At 33.9% G+C, this 20,866-nt stretch overlaps 1 pseudogene; it reads right to left on the bottom strand.

Annotated features, from left to right (window-relative positions):
• Nucleotides 1-4,516: 4,516 nt before the first annotated feature.
• On the bottom strand, nt 4,517-10,569 carry LOC149262146 (putative inactive receptor kinase At1g27190 pseudogene; annotated as a pseudogene).
• Between the last annotated feature and the right edge of the window lie 10,297 nt (nt 10,570-20,866).

Below are 20,866 nucleotides of genomic sequence, written 5' to 3' on the forward strand. Positions count from 1 at the left end.
AGGAACATTAAATACATAATTATGATAATAAAAATAAATACTATAGAATTGAAATGCTTTTAAAGAATAAATATTATACATTTGAATACGCTATTAAAGGAAATGCACGTTATATATTATATATAGTTAATAGTATTTTTTAAGTTTGTTTAAAGAATAAATATTATACATTTGAATACGCTATTAAAGGAAATGCACGTTATATATTATATATAGTTAATAGTATTTTTTAAGTTTGTATTATACGATCTTAAATTTGTTGGTAAATTATTGAATTCATTTTAAACTAGTGTAACATGTATGTTTAATATCTACAATTTATATAACAAAAAAAATTAATAAAATTTATTTGCAGATTAATAATATCTATAGTAAAATGGATATAAATATTAATTGTTAAAATTATTATTATATTGTATAAAATTAAATAAAAATAAAAATATTTATATAATATTTTGATATTGAAATGGCTTATAATTTTTGGGTACATGGTATTAATAAGTCATGGTATTGTAATAAAACCTAAATTTATATTTAATTTTATTTAAAAATTAAATTTTTAATTTTTAAAAATATTATATAATTTGTTTAGTTGTAATGTACTAATTAATTATAAATTTTGATTATTTATTTTATTGGATTATAAATATTTAATTTTATTTAAAAATTGAATGTGTGATTTTTAAAAACATCATATGGCTTTAATAATAGTGACCAATATGTTTGAAGTTTATTTATATAACAATTTTAAAATTCACATCACTTTAATATTGTCATTTTAAAATGGTTGTCTCATTTTGATACAATTAAAATTTTTAAAATATATTAATACCATTAACTCTTTATATGATTCCTATGTTTCAAGGCCTTATATGACCCCTACACAAGTTGCTTTTAAAATCAAGCTAGCTATTAAAAATAGGTAAAAACGTTTGAAATAAAAATATTTAATATCATAAAATCAAGCTAGCTATTAAAAGTAGCCAAAAATGTTTGAAAGAAAAAAACATTATATAATATTAAAGGAAACATAATTAATTATCAAAAGGCATGTTGACTTCAGGGCATACAAAAGACATTGTTTTTTGTTATTTGTACATTATATTATTTTGAAATATGTTGTCAATAAAAGAATAGTTAAGTTTTAAGCATTTTATATTTTTATGAAAAAAGAAATAGAAAAATATTTATAAGTATTGCAAGATTTTAAGTTATTAATAAATTAGATAGACAATAAATGTAAAATTGAGACTAGTTCCAATTAGAAAACAATTTATGAAGTTAAAATACTATATATATATATATATATATATAATTCAACTCAAATGTTAATCATCTATCTAAAGAAATTGTATTAATGTAGGAATGAACTCAAATGTAGGAAGAGTTTAGAGGAAGAACTTAGATTGCATTTTTAATATCTTTATATTGATATAGGAAGTGATAGAAAATCACAAATTTGTTTGTTGGATTTTTTTGTAATTGTTTTAATAGTATTGAAGTCTTCGTAGTAAGGCTTAAAAGAGATTTTGATCAAGATTTCTCATAATAACTTGGGAATATTTTATTTCAGTAATGATATAATAATTTTAGATGTTTTTCTTATATTAAGTAGATTATATATGTTAATATTATATATAAAAGTGAATCTATCTATAAAGTAATTTCACATTTAAAATTATATATATATATATATATATATATATATATATATATATATATATTAAAATAAAATGTTTTTTTGTTTTGTTTTGTTTTGTTTTTTTTAATTATTTTCAAAATTTACACATTAATTAAAAGTTAAACATAAATTTGACATTTAGAAATGAAATTTTCATAAATATTGAGATTTCATGTGTGCATTATTTTTCATAAATATTGAGATTTGATATGTGTACTATTATGACACTTGGTGTCATAATTTTTTTCTAAATAATGAAATTTCCATCAATATTGAGATTTCATGTGTGTGTAATGTTTTTCATAAATATTGAGATTTGATGTGTGTACTATTATGACATTTGGTGGCATAAAGATTTTATTTTTTATTTTTATATCTAAAATAAATTTTATTTTTGACAAATTATATTTATAACTTCATAAAATTAGTTATTTCATCTATATGATCCAATAAGAAAATAGAAATTCAAATTTCAAAAATTATTTTTTACTTTCAAAATATTCAGTCTAATAAATATTTTTTTTCAAAACTTTAATAGACTTTATAAAATCTTTTTAAAATTTTCAAAGCTAATTAAAATTCAAAGCATTTTGACTATAAAATGATTACAATATAATAACAAGAGCCACGTGGTGGCAATGCCACTATCTTTGCTCACATGGCTTTTGCTTTTTCTTTTTAGTTTGTACTTGCTAGTTGTTTTTTCCTGTCACTGAGTGTAAAGTAGTTATGTATCATATTGAATATGATAGATATATGACATATATTGAATGGAAATATCTGAAGTTTGTGGCAAAAAGGAATTTCACTTTATAAACTAAAAGCAACAGACTAGATAAATCCATAGTTCACAAAGCAGACATTGGTTTGCTTCACCAAAACAAAATATTCCATGTATGTTCAAATTAGTGAAGCACTACCAAAGTTGTAGAAATTCCTTATTTACCACATGTTTAAACACGAGCACAAACGTACATGATAGGATTGAAATAGAGAAAAGTTGTTTATTTGTTTTTATTGACAATGTGACATCATACATAGGATGCATCATCTTTAACAATTTATTTTTATTATTTTGTTGCAGATAAACCAACAATGTTAATGCCTTAATATAGATATAATACATTTTTTTTCACAATCATATAATTTGAGAGTCAAAAGCAGAGAAGCAATTGCAGCTTTTTTGGTCTTTTTGCCATTAGATAATGCCAAACAACTATGCAACAAGAAACTTGCAGGATAAGTGCACTAAATTGTAACAAGTACTTCACAAAATGCTCAAAATTGTTTCCATATGTAACAAGTACTTCACAAAATGCTCAAAATTGTTTCCATAAGTAGTTTGTGCGTTGTTTCTATGAACACTCTGCATGACCAGTGGCAAAATAGAGATCCTTGAAATGCCAAAGGAAATAGACAATCTTCAACAATTCAACCAACAAAAACTCATATAGAAAGCTAATCCTACATCTAGCCATTATATTTTGATAGTGTTGGAAATTCTACTAAGCTAAACCTAGTTAGTAGATTAACCTAGTTAGTAGATTAACCTATAAAAAGGAAAAAAACCTTCATTTTGAAACTCTATATCAAAATAGAAAAGGATAAAGAGTTAGCCTGACAAAAAAAACTATGGATTTTAAGAAACGGTGAACCATTCTTTAAAAGATGGTATTAAAATATTCTCATTACTCATGCAAGATCAAAGCCATTTTTCCTCGTAGGGAAAATGTTAATTTCCCCCACTTTATGCCCCCTTCATCAACTAGTTATTGAGTGGATCATGCATTAGTTGATTATTGTAAGCTTACTTTAATTGACTCTTTAGTAAATTTGGTAACAAGCAAACCTTGTATAATTAGAGTCGATTGCAAATTTACAGAAGAATATATATATATATGTGGGTAAGACTAATATACTTACATTAAATATTTTAAATTATTTAAGTTGAGACGAAGCTTTGTTACCAATTTAGAATGGAATCCAAATTTATAAAAGAGTGAAATGGAATTGATATATATCTGCATACATTAAATTAAATCGTGAAAAAAAATAGTGATATGTATGCCTGAGTTTTAAATTATGAAACATTGCTATCTACATTAGAGTTCACATTATCTCAATATATCCACATAGGTTTGGTAAACCTTGGTTAATGAATCACTAACAAAAATAAAAAGTGACTCAAATCTTAAATTTGGGTCAAATAAGAGTTCAAAATATTAAGCATTGCATACACCCATTCTTTAGAAAAAACTAATTCCAAAATTATAACTAATATAATAATGAGACAACCTCGATGCATAGTTTTTGTGTCCTCTCCAACTATAACACATTTCAGGCTACATTATTTGACATAAATAACATGGAATGTATCAAAACTATTACATATGACATCCTATATTATGGGTAGGTTAGGCGATAATGAGATTAAAAAACATACTAATATAAACTTATCAAATATATCAATAACTTATACAAATCTAGGAATAATTTTGTATCTTTCCTAAATTTATCACACTCTTCTATAGTCTTACTCATAGGCAGATCATCTCTCTTTTTCAAATTTTGTACATGGGAATCAACATAACTTTGATGTTGATCCGTTTTCTATCTTATACCTCCCCTTATTACTAATTTATTTTATTAACTTATGAATCAAGGGATACATTGTTCTGGGTTTGAACTTATTTTACTCCATGATTCCCCAAAATCTACTATACAATACATTGTATGGATACATGATTACTACGATACTCATTAGCATACACAAGCTCTACCTAAGGTAGAAATGTCTTCTCAAGAATCCTATTCGTTCTTAACAAGCACTCCATAGTGTATTCCATTTTCTAGTTCACTTTTCTTTTCTATCTATTAGCATGGCATGAATGACAACATTGAAATTTCCATTCATAACCCTAATTTGCTATTAAGTGTAGTGCATGGATTTTGCATTCTGCTCTCAAAGACTAAAAAAGACCATTTTATCGCACATTATATCTATTTAACGCTAGTGTGTAAACGACAACGCCACTAACCGGATGATGCCCGATTGTACTGAAGAAGGGAGACTTCCTCCTCGTCATCGTCTGAAATGCTACTATACCTCTCTCCAATCTTCATCAAACGCTTGTACACTTCATACATCAATGGCCTCTCTCCCGGATCAATATTCACACATTCAAATGCCACGCGGGTCACCTCTGCAACGGCTGAAATATCTTCGTCGGATAATTCCGCCATCTGATTAGCACGATACCTGTCTTTTACCCGCTCAACGCAGTCTTTCTCTGCAAAAAGACGGTGTATCCAATCCTCTGATGATACATTCATCTGATTCGCGCGATAGCGTTGTATTGCCTGCTCTATACAGTCGACGCCCTCATGTACAAAAGGACCATGTATCCATTCAAGGAAAGTCATTTCATTCCTACTTTCTTCATCCATGATGGTGTCACGCGGCCTTAACCCCGTGATTATCTCTAACACAAGTATTCTGAAATTGTATACATCGCCTTTCAACGTCGCAACACACGAGTTCCTCCACGTTTCCGAAGCATCGTACCCAAATTCCTCCACAACCTCATCTGTAGTCTTCTCTCCAGAGCAAGAAATGGTAACACAGTGACTGTCCTCGGGATTCAGAAGTCTGGCCAATCCGAATCCACTAATGCGCGGTTCGTACTCTTCATCTAGATGTTGGAATGTAATTTCAACTACAGCAATAGTTGAACAGAAACCGCAGCCTCACCTGCAAACAATCCCAACAGTCCATCTGTCTTTAATCCAACAGTCATTATTTGTTTCGACTTATTCACGCCACCGCCATAAGTGTCTTTTCACCGTTTACTTGTTTGTGTTCCCAAAGGAGGAGGAAGATCAGATCTGGGCTCTACGCCATAACTGCTCACCAAACAACATTAAAGAAGAAGCATGGCCGAGAAGGAAAGTACCAGCCTCGAGCCAGCCGCAGCATTTATCAGTCTTGGGTTTCAGCACAACCGACTCAAGAAATACAACAAAAGATCATATTTGTTCATTATGTGCAGCAGAGACTCTGTCAGAGAGTTGAGGCGGTTGATGGATAAGTTATGACCGCTTCCTGCACTATATATATGTGTAGAGCCACAGCAGTGTTAGGTACTCAGCAATATAGCACAACAGCGCTGGAATGTAATTTCTGTGTTTTTAAGAAAGAATGTGCAGCAGCATGAGCTCACATGAATGAAGCTCTTTTGCACAGCAGTGCATGGATTGAAAAATAAGAGAGGAGATAGATTGAAAGTCCTTTTGTAACACACAGCAGTGTAGAACAAGAGAGTTTTTTTGTATTGCACAGCAGTGCTGAAATTTTCTGAGATAGTTGTTTTGTGGAACTGAAGCGTTCCTGTTGTAATCCCTCTGTCAAGAGGAAGATGCTCTTTAGCATAATATTTTGTGAAGATCTCTCTACGTGAGGAAGACTTAGTTTTATCTGTTGGTTTATTTTCATAAATAGAAATTTCTTTCTGTGCGTTGCTGTTACACCAAAAGTTATTTTGTCAAAGATTTCCTGTTGCTGTTACACCGTAAGTCGAAAAATACTTGACGTCAAAAGTTACGTTGCTGCAACACCAAAAATTTACGTTGCTGCAACACCACGAACAACGTTGCTGCAACACAAGTTATAGCAACTGGAAAAAAACTGTGTTGCTGCAACACCGTTTCCAAAGAACGAATTTTTCTGTTTTTCTGAGTTAAAAACAGAGTATTTTTCTGCGTCAAAGACAAAGTATTATTTTGATCAGTTTTTGATCCTGAGGCAAAGTAGAGTATTATTTTATGCTCTGTTCTTGTGTTTTTGAATTATCAGAAAACAGAGTATTACTCTCTGTTCATATTTTTGTTGTTTCGGAATTTATCAGAAAATTCTCAACAGTGGAAACAAAGGATTTTTCCACTGTATTTTGTTTGGAATAACCAGAAATTCCCGACATGTTATTAGAGCCAGGTTCTTTGAAGTGTCAAAGAAGCTGAAGGAAGATTTCTTGCAGCAGCAACTTCTCCAGCAGTGTGAAGACTCAGCCAAGAAAGAATCTAAGGTATTTCTCAAGAATTTTTTCTGTGTTACTGTTGAAGATAGACAGTGATTTTTCAAATATAGTCAAGTATTTGAAGCATAATTTAAAGTGCAAGGAATGGCCAGCGTTAGCACATGCGTGGGTATTTTTAATACTCAGCTCCCACTACTTAATGGGAAAAACTATGACTATTGGGCAATAGTTATGAGAGCTTTTCTTTTCTCAGAAGATTTATAGGAATTTGTTGAAGATGGTTTTGAAGAACTAGCAAATGAAAATGAGTTTCATAGTTTAACTCAGGGAGAGAAAGAGTTGTTAAAGAACTATAAGAAGAAAGATGCTTTGGCCCTCTACTTCTTGTATCGATCAGTGAATGAAAGTGTGTTTCCAAGGATAGCAGCAGCTAAGACATCCAGGGAAGCATGGCAAACTCTCAAGATAGCCTATCAAGGCATGGAGAAAGTGAAGACAGTAAAACCTCAGTTCATTGAGGAGGAAGCTTGTGATAAAAGCTTAGAGAAAACAGTGAATGATAAAAACTGTTTGTCTCGTGATGAGGAGATGGCTGAAGTACATCCCCAAATAGCGGAGCCAACACAAGGGCAGCAAGTACCACCCTTGAGGAAAAATGAATGTGCTTCTCCAAGCACACCACAAGAAGCAACAAATGAAGGTATGAATTCTTTGTTTGCTTTATCTAGTCATGTTGATGACCCTGTTTATTTAGAAGATGGAGTTCAAGATAGGAAATGGACAGAACCCATGAATGGGAGAAAGGAATTGAAGTTCCTTGAAGATCTGTTTAAAGAATATGCAGTTCGATGTGTAACTCTTGCCAAGATCGCTGAGATGGGCTTCACTGCCAAAACCCTTGTCAATATGACAGAGGAAGAGATTGAAGATCTGATGAAGACCCTGGTAGAACTCTATCAGATGGATCTTCCTAAAGGGGAGAGATATGAAATTAAATCTCCCATGAGAGCAGAGAAGGAGCACGTTGCTGATATTCTGACCAAACCATTGGATCAGAAAAGTTTCGAGTTTTTGATGAAGTGTCTGGGTATGACTGATAACCCAGCAGTTGAAATTAAAGGGGAGTGTTGGAATGTAATTTCAACTGCAGCAATAGTTGAACAGAAACCGCACCCTCACCTGCAAACAATCCCAGCAGTCCATCTGTCTTTAATCCAACAGCCATTATTTGTTTCGGCTTATTCACGCCACCGCCATAAGTGTCTTTTCACCGTTTACTTGTTTGTGTTCCCAAAGGAGGAGGAAGATCAGATCTGGGCTCTGCGCCATAACTGCTCACCAAACAGCATTAAAGAAGAAGCATGGCCGAGAAGGAAAGTACCAGCCTCGAGCCAGCCGCAGCATTTATCAGTCTTGGGTTTCAGCACAACCGACTCAAGAAATACAACAAAAGATCAGATTTGTTCATTATGTGCAGCAGAGACTCTGTCAGAGAGTTGAGGCGGTTGATGGATAAGTTATGACCGCTTCCTGCACTATATATATGTGTAGAGCCACAACAGTGTTAGGTACTCAGCAATATAGCACAGCAGCGCTGGAATGTAATTTCTGTGTTTTTAAGAAAGAATGTGCAGCAGCATGAGCTCACATGAATGAAGCTCTTTTGCACAGCAGCGCATGGATTGAAAAATAAGAGAGGAGATAGATTGAAAGTCCTTTTGTAACACACAACAGTGTAGAACAAGAGAGTTTTTTTGTATTGCACAGCAGTGCTGAAATTTTCTGAGATAGTTGTTTTGTGGAACTGAAGCGTTCCTGTTGTAATCCCTCTGTCAAGAGGGAGATGCTCTTTAGCATAATATTTTGTGAAGATCCCTCCACGTGAGGAAGACTTAGTTTTATCTGTTGGTTTATTTTCATAAATAGAAATTTCTTTCTGTGCGTTGCTGTTACACCAAAAGTTATTTTGTCAAAGATTTCCTGTTGCTGTTACACCGTAAGTCGAAAAATACTTGACGTCAAAAGTTACGTCGCTGCAACACCAAAAATTTACGTTGCTGCAACACCACGAACAACAACCAAAATTTTTTTACGTTGCTGCAACACCACGAACAGCGTTGCTGCAACACAAGTTACAGCAACTGCAAAAAAACTGTGTTGCTGCAACACCGTTTCCAGAGAACAAATTTTTCTGTTTTTCTGAGTTAAAAACAGAGTATTTTTCTGCGTCAAAGACAAAGTATTATTTTGATCAGTTTTTCATCCTGAGGCAAAGTAGAGTATTATTTTATGCTCTGTTCTTGTGTTTTTGAATTATCAGAAAACAGAGTATTACTCTCTGTTCATATTTTTGTTGTTTCGGAATTTATCAGAAAATTCTCAACAATGGAAACAGAGGATTTTTCCACTGTATTTTGTTTGGAATAACCAGAAATTCCCGACACTAGAAAGATGATTCCACTGCTTATATTGCGATGCACGACGTGGGGATCGCAGCTGTGGTGAAGCCAAGCGAGTCCTCTGGCAGTGCCTATACAGATCTTCAGCCTTGTCGCCTAGTCGAGCGTATTATGGTCGCCATAAACACCATGGAGGCAGCTGAGGAGCGTTCCCCTTGCCATATTTTTGTACACCAACAGCCTCTCTTCTTCTAGAATGCAGTAGCCCAGAAGAGGGACAAGATTTCGGTGCCTTAGATGGGCTAATGTCTTCATCTCGCACTTGAAATCTTCTGCACCCTGTGAACATGAGCGGAGCCTTTTTATTGCCAACAAAGACCCATCAGGTAGCTTGCCTTTGTAGAGGATACCTGTTCTTCCGCACAATATGATATTGTCTTCGCTAAAGTCTTGAGTGGCAGCCAGAAGATCGTCCAATCTCATTTTTCTCACTGGCTTCTCGAACAAGCGAACTTTAACAGATCTCTGAACTCGTACATATTTCTGCCAATCGCTGGGCTCTCTGGATGTTGGGAATGGGATTTTAGCAGATCTTTTTCTTTTTGCTTCAGAAATCATCCAATGAAGACCAAGTAAAATCCAGACAATTAACACTATGCCAAACAGAAGAAAAGCCACGACAACCATGGGATTTACTGGCCCGTTGGTCGATTCGCATGCTTTCGAAAGGGGAGACCCACATAGCCCAGGGTTACCCTGAAAATTAGAGGCAGAAAAGTTGTGAGTGAATGAAGGTATATTTCCAGTAAGCTTGTTGTTTGCTACATTGAAGTCCTTGAGACGGTCGAGCCGTGTCAATTGCCAGGGAATTTCTCCTGTAAGTTGATTTCCATTCAGGTGGAGGATATTGAGGTATGTGCAATTATGAAGCTCAGCAGGAATAGGTCCCGTAAACTTGTTGTTGGAGAGATCAATGGTTACCAGATAAGGAAGCCATTGGCAGAGCTCCTTCTCCAGATGAAAACTCACCTTGAAGCCCCATAGCTTGAAGTGAAATTGACAGCACTTTGTTATCATCTTTATGCCAACAAGTAATTCCCAGAAAATTGCAAATAAACCCCTTGGTAGTGTTCGCGAAGTTCCAGGTGTAGAGGTTCCCCAGAGGGTCCTTCAATTCCTTGGAAGTAATCATAAGACACTCTATATCATTTCCTTGAGAAATGGTCTGGGACGAAATGAGGCATATGAATTGGGGAATGAGTAGCGTGACCCCCAGAAGGCCCAAAAACCCGAATTTTCTCGTGGTTTCACTGATCGCCTATCCTAACAACCCAGCGTCCACTCAACAGGACTCCCGGCCCGAATCAGTCAGTTTTGCTGCTACCCCAACAAGCATGGATTACCTCTTGATAAAATGAAAAAGCCTGAGCATGAACATAAGCATTGTTATCCCCATGTCAACCCCTTACCAAAACGTTTTTCCAGAACCAGGACCGATAATATCCACAACCCGAAAGGAAAAATCAGAAACCCATAAAATACGACGATATGGATGTTGCAGTCAGTACCTTATTATCACCACATCAGCTGGGCTTTTGGTGGGCAGCTTCCGATGGCGAATCCATGGCTGCTGCTGCTGCTGCAGCTTCCTCGATCGTGTTTGTTTTGATTGTTTTCCGTGCGTGACAGTGATTTACGATTCAATTCTTCTCTGCGTTCCAGTCAAACACGGCAACCTCTCCTTACCCTACCCCGCCCCACATAACTCCACCTGAATACAAATTAGTGGCTAAATCAGTGGACAAATTATATAGAAGTTAAACCCGTGGATGAAATAAAATATCAAATGAACGATTAAGTACAGTATTAATATAATTAAATATTTTAATAATAAAGAGGAAATAAAAAATGTGTGTTTAAGGAAAATTCAAAAAAAGTACGTGGAAAGGGTAATTTGAGAGGAAAAAGGAATATTATATCAAACATTTCAATTTTACATATAATCATATACAAAAATGCATACATAAAAATATAAATAAAATAGCAAGCAAAAATATTAATGGCTCATGTCAAAGCTAGTTCACATCAATTTAATAAAGAAATAATAACATTATATGATCCGACATGTAATTGATCCAGGAGGGAGTAAGTGCACTCTGGATCGAACATAGACCGTGGGATTTAGTTGACCTCTTGGAACTCCAGCCCAAGTTCTTTGGCCCGTCTAGTGGGCACAGAAGTTTTTATTGAGATTTGCCAATGCATACGGAATACAATACAATGTGGAAACTTTAACTTTTACGGCTAAAATTGTTAAAATGGTTATCTGGTTGAAATTTAAGTTCCAGGAAAAAAAATTGGAAAGTCTATGTGCTACTTAAAAATTAAAACTCCATTCGCGACTTTAAAATTGTGAAATTTAATTATTATTAATTTTTGTTAAATGATTTAATTAAAAAGACAAAATACTTTGCAATTGAACACTTTCATTTACACTTTTCGATGAGCACGAACTACTATGGTTTTTTAATTGCGTGTTGTTTCATTAGGCATATTGAGTTATATATATATATATATATATATAAATATGTTTTTAAATATTAATAATTAATAATTTAATTTTGTATTATAGGAATTTGGTAAAGTAAGATTTTAATAATCAAGTTTTTTATTTTAATTTAGGGTGAAGGAGGATATGTTGATTTTTTTTAAGTATATATTTTTGTCATTTAAAATATTCAACAACTTAAAGTCAAGTTTATATGAAATTTTGCTTGTTTTTTTTTTTAAATTAACCAGAAAAGTAATTATCATTTCATCTATTATTAATTAGACTACCATTTAATTCCTGGATGCGGGTGCAGATAAAACGTGTTGATGGTGTGAACAGTCACGTGGGCAGGTGGCAGGCCCATGACGAAGGGAGGTACCAGGTGAGGCGGGTTATCAACCCGCATGCAATCCGACGGCCGAAGGCATTAATGCCGGTCTTCTCCGCTTGCGTGAGTTGCTTGGAAATCAGAGCCATGGAGCATTTTAAGGGGGAGGTGTTTGTTCTGCAGAGGAATGTGGGATGGCATAGCGGCGATGCCCTGCTGAGTTCAAAGAAGCAAGAGGAGACGTGCATTCTGCCGGTTGCAGGGCAAGGGATGAGCACGCCCTGCAATTGTGTTGAGATTGGGTTTGTCCTAAGCGCTAAGGAAGCTTCGGGTGTTTGCGTGAGGGTGCATCTGGAAAAGCCAGATATGGAGAGGGAGAGGCCGCGTATGTGTAGCAGACGAGGGGGAACCAGAGGCAGGGCCCTCACGCAGCGGCAAGGCCACAATTCGCCCTCCTCCTCCATTGAAGTCACGTCAGTGCCTCAGAGGTTCCAAGGAAGCAATGAGGAAGGTGGCGAGCGTACTGGTAGAAGCATTAGTTCAGAGGAGGGTCAGTCGGAGCATCCAACGCTCAGGTATAGGCTCCCATGCCCTCAAGCCAATTCTACTCTGGTAATTTCCATTAAGATTGAGCCAGGAGTCTCACAAAGCGAGGAGGCAGAGACTAATATTGCTGCAAGCCATCCTGTGCGGGAGGCAGAGCCAGCACCGGATTGGCAGCGCTACAGCAGAGAGGATTCCCCTATCGCGTGCCTTCCGGTTGATGCGGTACCCAGTCGTCTGGCCCCTAGACGCGAGTTTGAAATTGACCTCGAGCGCCCAGTCAAGGACTGCGTCCCTGCCGCCGGTCCTTCTGCGCTTGCTGGTCCAAGCAAGCCAGCTCAGGGAGGGACCTCTGGAGCGGTCATCCCTCTCTCAGACTCCGAGGATTCTCTCCGTTTCGGGTGCCGCATAGAAGAGGTGCCTTACACCACCGATGAAGAATGAGCTCGCTCCCGGCAACCTTAGCTACATTTCTTGGGTTTTCTGTTTATGTTTCTGCCAACTGGTATCGGCTTCTTTGTCTATGTGTCGGCTATAATTGTTCATGTCTGTCTTTGTCTGGGTCAGTCCATGGCCCTGGTGTCTGTTCAGAATCTATGTGTCTTCAGTGGCCATGTATCAAATTCCAATTTTTGATTTTGCTCAATTTTGGAACTGTAATCAGGGCAAGAAGAAGGCTGATAGGCAAATCTCCATAGCCTTGCCCACTGTACTCCATATGTATCTATGTTTTGTATGATAATAGAATTAGTCGTATTCAGAAAAATAAAATAAAATTAGACTACCCGTTAATTATAATATTTAATTTAAAAGATAAATATTTATTTTTTGATAATATTGTTTTAACATATTTGTATATAATTATCAAAATAATTAACAACCTGGATTTGGGTGTCTGACGGTAACATAGGCACGTGGCCAGTGGTTTGGATGGGTGCATGGTTGATTTGCACCGCCACACATCCTCTCGCGGCTCTGGTCTTAACTCCTCCTCTGCTCTAGCTTAATGAGACTTTAATGACACCAGTACATCCATTTACGCCGGTTAATTTCTTGATCATGGCGCTATCAACTCGCCATAATCGCATTTATCCTCTACGCTCTAGCTCCTCCTCTATTGCAATTGCAACGGCTTGTTTTCAGCCTCTCTCAGGAGCAAACCAGGCTTTGGCTCGCTGGCGGAGCCTCTGGCTTAGCCCTCAAGCCATCCTCTATTTCCCCTGCTCTTATGCTCGCCACCCGCTTGATGTCCTGAGCACTGAAGCCAATTTAGTTCTTTTCCTTCTCTGCTTCCTTTGTCCCCCAAGAAGCCAGGCTCATCCCGCCCCTCCAGCTATGTTGAAACTGCGACAGCGGATGAGTAGCAGAAGGGGCAGCTCTCGCGAGCAAATTGGGCGCCAGGCCGCCCCCTCCACGATAGACTCTTCAACCTCCTGCCCGGATCTTTGCTCAATTAGGCACCCTGCTACTCGGAGTGGACGGGGTAGGGGCAGAGGATTACAGATACCAGCACCGAGCTCCTTCCAATCCATGACCAATGCCGCTCGGTTACGTTTCCCCTGCAGTCATGGCACCTCTTCCTTTATGGCCACGGTCACCATTGAGCTTAGCGAGCTCAATTCAAGTCAAGGGGTTGCCTCCCTCAAAGCGACTTCGGACAGGCTGGCGGAAGACAATCCAGGCCCCATCCAGGCAAACCTCGATACGATCAAAGCTTCAGGCTTCGGTAAAGGCAAGGCTTCTCAAAGCATGAAGAATCGGTCGGGCTCCTTTGATGACGACGATGACTACAAGTATGGGTGCCGCATCACCGAGGAGCCGCCTGATCCCTCTCCTGATGCTTAAGCAGGTTGGTTCCTTTTGGTTCTATTGGATTTTTGCCAGCACGAGAAGGTTCACTCATCACTGTCCTAATTATGTTGACAAATGCATTAGCTCATACTGCCAGTTTTTCATGTGCAAGGGGCATTCTGCCAACCTTCAGTTTCCAATTTTGGTCGCAGTCACAGTTACCTCTGTTTTCAGTTATGGGTTGTCGTGTAGCTGGTCACAGCTACCAAGTCTAGTTCCACTGTCTGGGTTGTCGTATAGCTCCGGTTTAATTCTCAATTCCAATTTTTGGTTGTCGTATAGCTTAGGTTCAATTCTCAATTCCAAGTACAACTATGGGGCTTTCTGTATTTTTGCTCTACTCATGAATAGGCTCTCTACAGTTCTTGAGAGCAATACTCTACTAGATTTTGGCACACATATTTGCTTTGCTTGTAATAATGCCGCAATTTTGGGCTAGCTCTACAAGGTCTTGGCCTCGTTGTAAAATATTTTTGTACTCATATAGAATTAGCCTTATTCAGAAAAAAAAAAATAATAAAAAAAAATAAAAAAAATAAATAAAAATAATTAACAATATATTATACTTATTACTTTGAAGAAATGCATGTTATTGTAACATGTATTATTAAAATGATTAACTATTAAGTGTTTATTATATATTCTTAAATTTGTGAGTGAATTATTGAATTTATTTAAAAATATATATTTATTGGTTTTTTAATAATAAGGCCATTTCATTATTTTTATTTTTTTAATTATTGTTTAATAAAATATACAACTTTGGATTTAAGAGATCTGTGGTTTGTGTCTTTTGAATCAGTGATCGGAGAATCCACAGTTTGAACATCTTTATACCAACGTTTCAAATCCCAAGTGGGATCCATCATCAGGGTTGAAGAATGATGATACAAGAAGAGCAATAAGGCAGAATAAATACTAATGAGGAAGATCTGCCGCTCTTCTTGTTATCCTCACTCTACATCTTTCGAGTAAAAGGATTTCACTCCAAGTATCCCCTCCGTATAGGGATAAGATTTTGGATTTAAGAGATCTGTGGTTTGTGTCTTTTGAATCAGTGGTTTGGGGGTGAGGGTGAGGGTGTATTTTAATAATTTTTTTAATAATAAATTTAATATGTAGTATTTGTTTTTTATCTATAAAGTAATTGATAGTTGAAGTATAAAAAAATTAGTATGCATGTATAAATGTCTTAAATTTTTTTAATTATTAAAATTTATTATTGGCAAGGTTCTGTTTTGTAAATGATATTATAATAGTTTAGATTTTTTCAACTTTTGAATTTAGATCTTTATTTTAGAATATTAAAATTTTTAAAATTTTTAAGTAGGGAGATTTTTATAGTTGCATTCATAAAGTTAAGATTTAGTAAGTGTTTAGTTAAAACAATGAAGTTTCTAATTTTCATTAAAATCATTTATAACAAAATTTATATAGCAAATGACATCAATTGACTTTTGTTTGTTGTCTATATTTTTAAATAATTAATGCATCTGCAAATGTTTATAAGTCTTTACCTTTCATATTTCACAACTAGATATTTTAAGGTCTTATATGACTCCTACACAAGTTGCCCATAAAATCAGGCTAGCTATTAAAGATAGGTAAAAATGTTTGAAAGAAAATCATTATATAATATTAAAAGAAACATAATTAATTATGAAAATGCATGTTGACTTAAGAGCATACAAAAGAGCTATAAAGATTTATAATGGAAGGGACATTTTTTCGTTATCGGTACATTATATTATTTTGAAATATGTTGTTAATAAAGAAATAGTTAAGTTTTAGGCATTTTATATTTTTATGAAAAAAAGAAAGAAAAATATTTATAAGTATTGAAAGACTTTAAGTTATTAATAGATTATATAGGCAATAAATGTAAAATTGAAACTAGTTCCAATTAGAAAACAATTTATGAAAATAAATATATATATATATATATATATATATATATATATATATATATATAATTCAACTCAAATGTTAATCATCTATCTAAAGAAATTGTATTAATGTAGGAATGAACTCAAATGCAGCAAGAGTTGCATTTTCAAAAATATCTTTATATTGATATAAGAAGTGATAGAAAATCCTAAATGTGTTTGTTGGATTTTTTTGTAGTTGTTGAAGCCTTAGTAGTAAGACTTAAAATATATTTTGTTAAAGATTTCCCATTATCATTTAGGGATATTTTAGTTAAGTAATGGCATAATAATTTTAGATGTTTTTCTTATATTAAGTAGATTATATATGTGTATCTATATAAAATAATTTCACATTTAAAATTATATATATATATATATATATATATATATATATATATATATATATATATATGAAACTAATAAAAGAATATCATAAAATAAAATGTGATTGTTATTTTTTTAAAATTTGAGTAAATTTTGTAAAGTATATTCAAAAGTTACACTTTAATTAAAAGTTAAACATAAATTTGACACACTTAGAAATGAAATTTTCATAAATATTGAGATTTTATGTGTGTACTATTTTTCATAAATATTGAGATTTGACGTGTGTATTGTTATGACACTTGGTGTCATAATTATTTTTATTTTTTTTTAAATAATGAAATTTTTATAAATATTGAGATTATGACATAATATATATTTTTTTAAATAAATTTTATTTTTGGAAAATTATATTTATAACCCCATAACATTAGTTATTTCATCTATATGAGCTAATAAGAAAACAGAAATTCCAATTTCAAAAATTGTTTTTATTTTCAAAATATTTAGTTAATAATTAATTTTTTCAAAACTTTAATAGACTTTATAAAATCTTCTTAAAATTTTCAAAACTAATTAAAAGTCAAGGCATTTTGACTATAAAATGACTAAAATATAATAACAAGAGCCACATGGTAGCAATGTCACTGTCTTTTCTCACATGGCTTTTTTTTGTTTTTTTTTTTGTAGTTCGTACTTGCTAGCTGCTTTTTCTAGCTGCTTTTTCTTGTCACTGAGTGTAAAATAGTTATGAATCATATATCTATCTATCTATATATATATATATATATATATATATATATATATATATATATTGAGTGGCAATATTTGAAGTTCGTGGGAAAAAGGAATTTCACTTTATAAACCAAAAGCGACAAGCCAGATAAATCCACAGTTCACAAAGTGGACATTGGTTTGCTTCACCAAAACAAAATATTAAATGTATGTTCAAATTAGTGAAGGACTACCAAAGTTGTGGAAATTCCTTATTTACCACATCTTTAAATAGTAGCACAAAAGTACATGATAGGATTGAAATAGATAAGAGTTGTTTATTTGTTTTATAGACAATGTGACATCATACATAGGATGCATCATCTTTAACAGGGTATTTTTATTGTTTTGTTGCAAATAAAGCAACAATATTAATGCCTTAACATAGATATAGTACAATTTTTTTTTCACAATCATATAATTTGAGAGTCAAAACCAGTTAAACAAATGCAACTTTTTTCGTTGTTTTTCCATTAGATAATGCCAAACAACTATGCAATAAGAAAATTGAAAGATAAGCGCACTAAATTGTAACAAGTACTTCACAAAATGTTCAAAATTGTTTCCATAAGCAGTTTTGTGTATTGATTCTAAGAACACTCTGCATGCCCTGTTGCAAAATAAAGATCCTTAAGATGCCAAAGGAAATGGACAATCTTCAACAGTTCAACCAAGGAAAACTCATATAAAAAAACTAAATCCTGCATCTAGCCATTGTATTTTGATAGTGTTAGAAAATGCTAATGAGTAAAAACTAATTAGTACATTAACATATAAAAAAAACTGTATTTTAAAACTCTATATTAAAATGGAAAAGGATAAAAAGTAAACCTGACAAAAAGACTGGATTTTAAGAAACAGTGAACCATTCTTTAAAAAATAGTATTAAAATATTCTCATTACTCATGCAAAATCAAACACATATTTTTTTCCCCAGGAAAATGTTAACGTGGCCGACTGTGTACCCCTTCTTCAACTAGTTATTAAGTGGATCCATGCATTAGTTGATTTCCCTTGCCCCACTTTGTACCCCTTCTCCAACTAGTTATTAAGTGGATCCATACATTAGTTGATTGTTATAACTTTACTTTAATTGACTCTCCAGTAAATTTGGGAACAAACAAACCTTATATAATTAGAATCGAATGCAAATTTACAAAAGAGTTATATATATATAAAATAATTGTGATATGCATGGGTGAGTTAAACTACGAGATATCACCAATATGATTACTTTAAATTATTTAAGTTGAAACAAAGCTTTGTTACCAATTTAGAATCGAATCCAAATTTAAAAAAAGAGCGAAATGGAATTGTATATATTTGCACACATTAAATTAAATCGTGGAAAAAAACCGTGATATGTATTTCAAATTTACAAAAGAGGGAAATGGAATTGTATATATTTTTTTTTTCAGAGAGAAAATCATCATGGATTATATTAAGTGAATATAAAGATCAAAATACATGAGAATCGGAATTGTATATATTTGCATACATTAAATCGTGGAAAAATTATCGGGATATGTATTTGTGAGTTTTAAATTATGAGACATTGTTAATATAGTAAATCCTTCCAATTATATAAATGTATTTTGAATTTGTTAAAAATAGAAAGAAAATGGTTTTAAAAAATGATAATAAAATATTTAACATATAGATATATAATTTAAAATTTTTGAATGTATCAATTTTATAGATAGATTATTTATAGATATAATTTTAATAGATGTATAAAAAATACAAAATAATATGAAATGTTTAAGTAATATGATGGGAATAGAGAATATAAGTGTGGTAGTGGTAAATTTATGAGAATAAGATCTAAGACTATTTCAAACTAAACTAGAATAAAATTAGTATAACAATTTATTAATAGTCAACCTATAATGATATTAACAAAATTTATTGCCAACTATGAGTGGTTGATAACAATAGATATTGTAAAATTGTGACTAGTTGTTATTAGTGTGGCCCCCGGAAACTACACTGCACACCTAGTCGCCATGCAAAGAAACTATTATAGATTCATGCCAACACACATTTCACATTGTTTAAATTTGTGTAACTCTAAGTTCTTGTTATTGTTCCTCAGTATGCATAGTCAGATGCAATCTAGATAGGGTTCCAATTTAATATTCCCTACCCGACATGTCTTTCAGCATTTGTTTTAAATTATAATGTCGATGTTCATGGAAACTGGTGTTACAACGCTCAAGCTCATGCCAACCAGTCTTTGACACTCAAGAAATGTTGTTGTTGTTGTTGTAGCACTTGCGAGAAACTATAATGGCGAGAGTCTTGGTAATTGGGCTAGCCAGGGGTTTGATTCTTTGCGATAAAAATTTTGAAATTTAGTTTTAAAGGTCCTGAGGGTGAAAATTGAAAAAGTTTCATCTCGTTGTGTTGTCGTTGAAAAATTGTTGGAACCAGAAGTCTGTATGTTTCAACTTAGGCATGAGGCTTTCGAAGCAGAAGACGCTGCTCTAAGGGGAGAAGTGTTACATAGTATTTTGTCACACCTCTTGCACTTCCCTGTGTCATACCCCGAAGTGCAAAAACATTGAAAACTATGCACTATACCCATCCTAATATGTAGACCAAATCCTCCCTAAAGAACTACTGAAAAGTTGCCTTGAGCCTGTCCTGAGAAAGATAAGCTCAAAACCCTAATTTATGGGTTAGTGTGACTATGACACTTCCCTCTCGTGCTGATGGTAGGTTACATTATAGGAGTCTCATGCTTCCAACGCGGTTTTTGCTTAGATACTCGTGTTGAACCCTTTAAGGAAAGTTTTCCCAAATTGGAGGAGAAGCTTCATGATCTATAGGTTTCCACAAAGGCGAGTTGGATGTTGTTCATTGTGGATGTGGTCAAATTCTCCCAATATTTCCATATGATCTTATCCATATGAGCTTCCTCCTTGAGATCTGGACCTTCCTTTATCTTTGGTGACATCCTAACTCCCTCTCCATGCCTATAAATTGATCCCCCTCCATTCCCAAATGTTTGGTCTCTGATTATTTACACCCTTATGCTAAGATAGTTCCTGCATGCTACTCACTTTGGCTGGGAGAAGGAGTGCTTGGAGACCTTAAGCTTAAACTTGGACATTCACTCAAGAAGGACTACTAACATCAAGGTCTAGGTTGTATGCTTCCTCTTTTGTTTATTAATATATACAACTATTGGTTCACTTTCCATAAATGCTCGTGTCAATGCTTCATTTATCTTAATGCTCTTGATCTGTTAATTGGATTACATTTGATTATTCTTGTTGCAATTTTATGCTTTATTGTGTTTTGGCCTCTTGTGCAGGTATTCAAACATTGCAAGGAGCAAGGACTAAGCCTGAGAAGAAAGTGATCAATATATTCAACAAAGGAGAGCATTATAGCATCAGAGCGAGGTAGGTCCCCTTCCTCTTCTCTTATTTCGATTGTAATCTAGGAA

This window comes from Pinus tabuliformis, chromosome 6 (assembly GCF_031772625.1).
Source record: "Pinus tabuliformis cultivar Carrire ecotype Pingquan chromosome 6, CPIR1, whole genome shotgun sequence".
NCBI classification, from domain to species: domain Eukaryota; kingdom Viridiplantae; phylum Streptophyta; class Pinopsida; order Pinales; family Pinaceae; genus Pinus; species Pinus tabuliformis.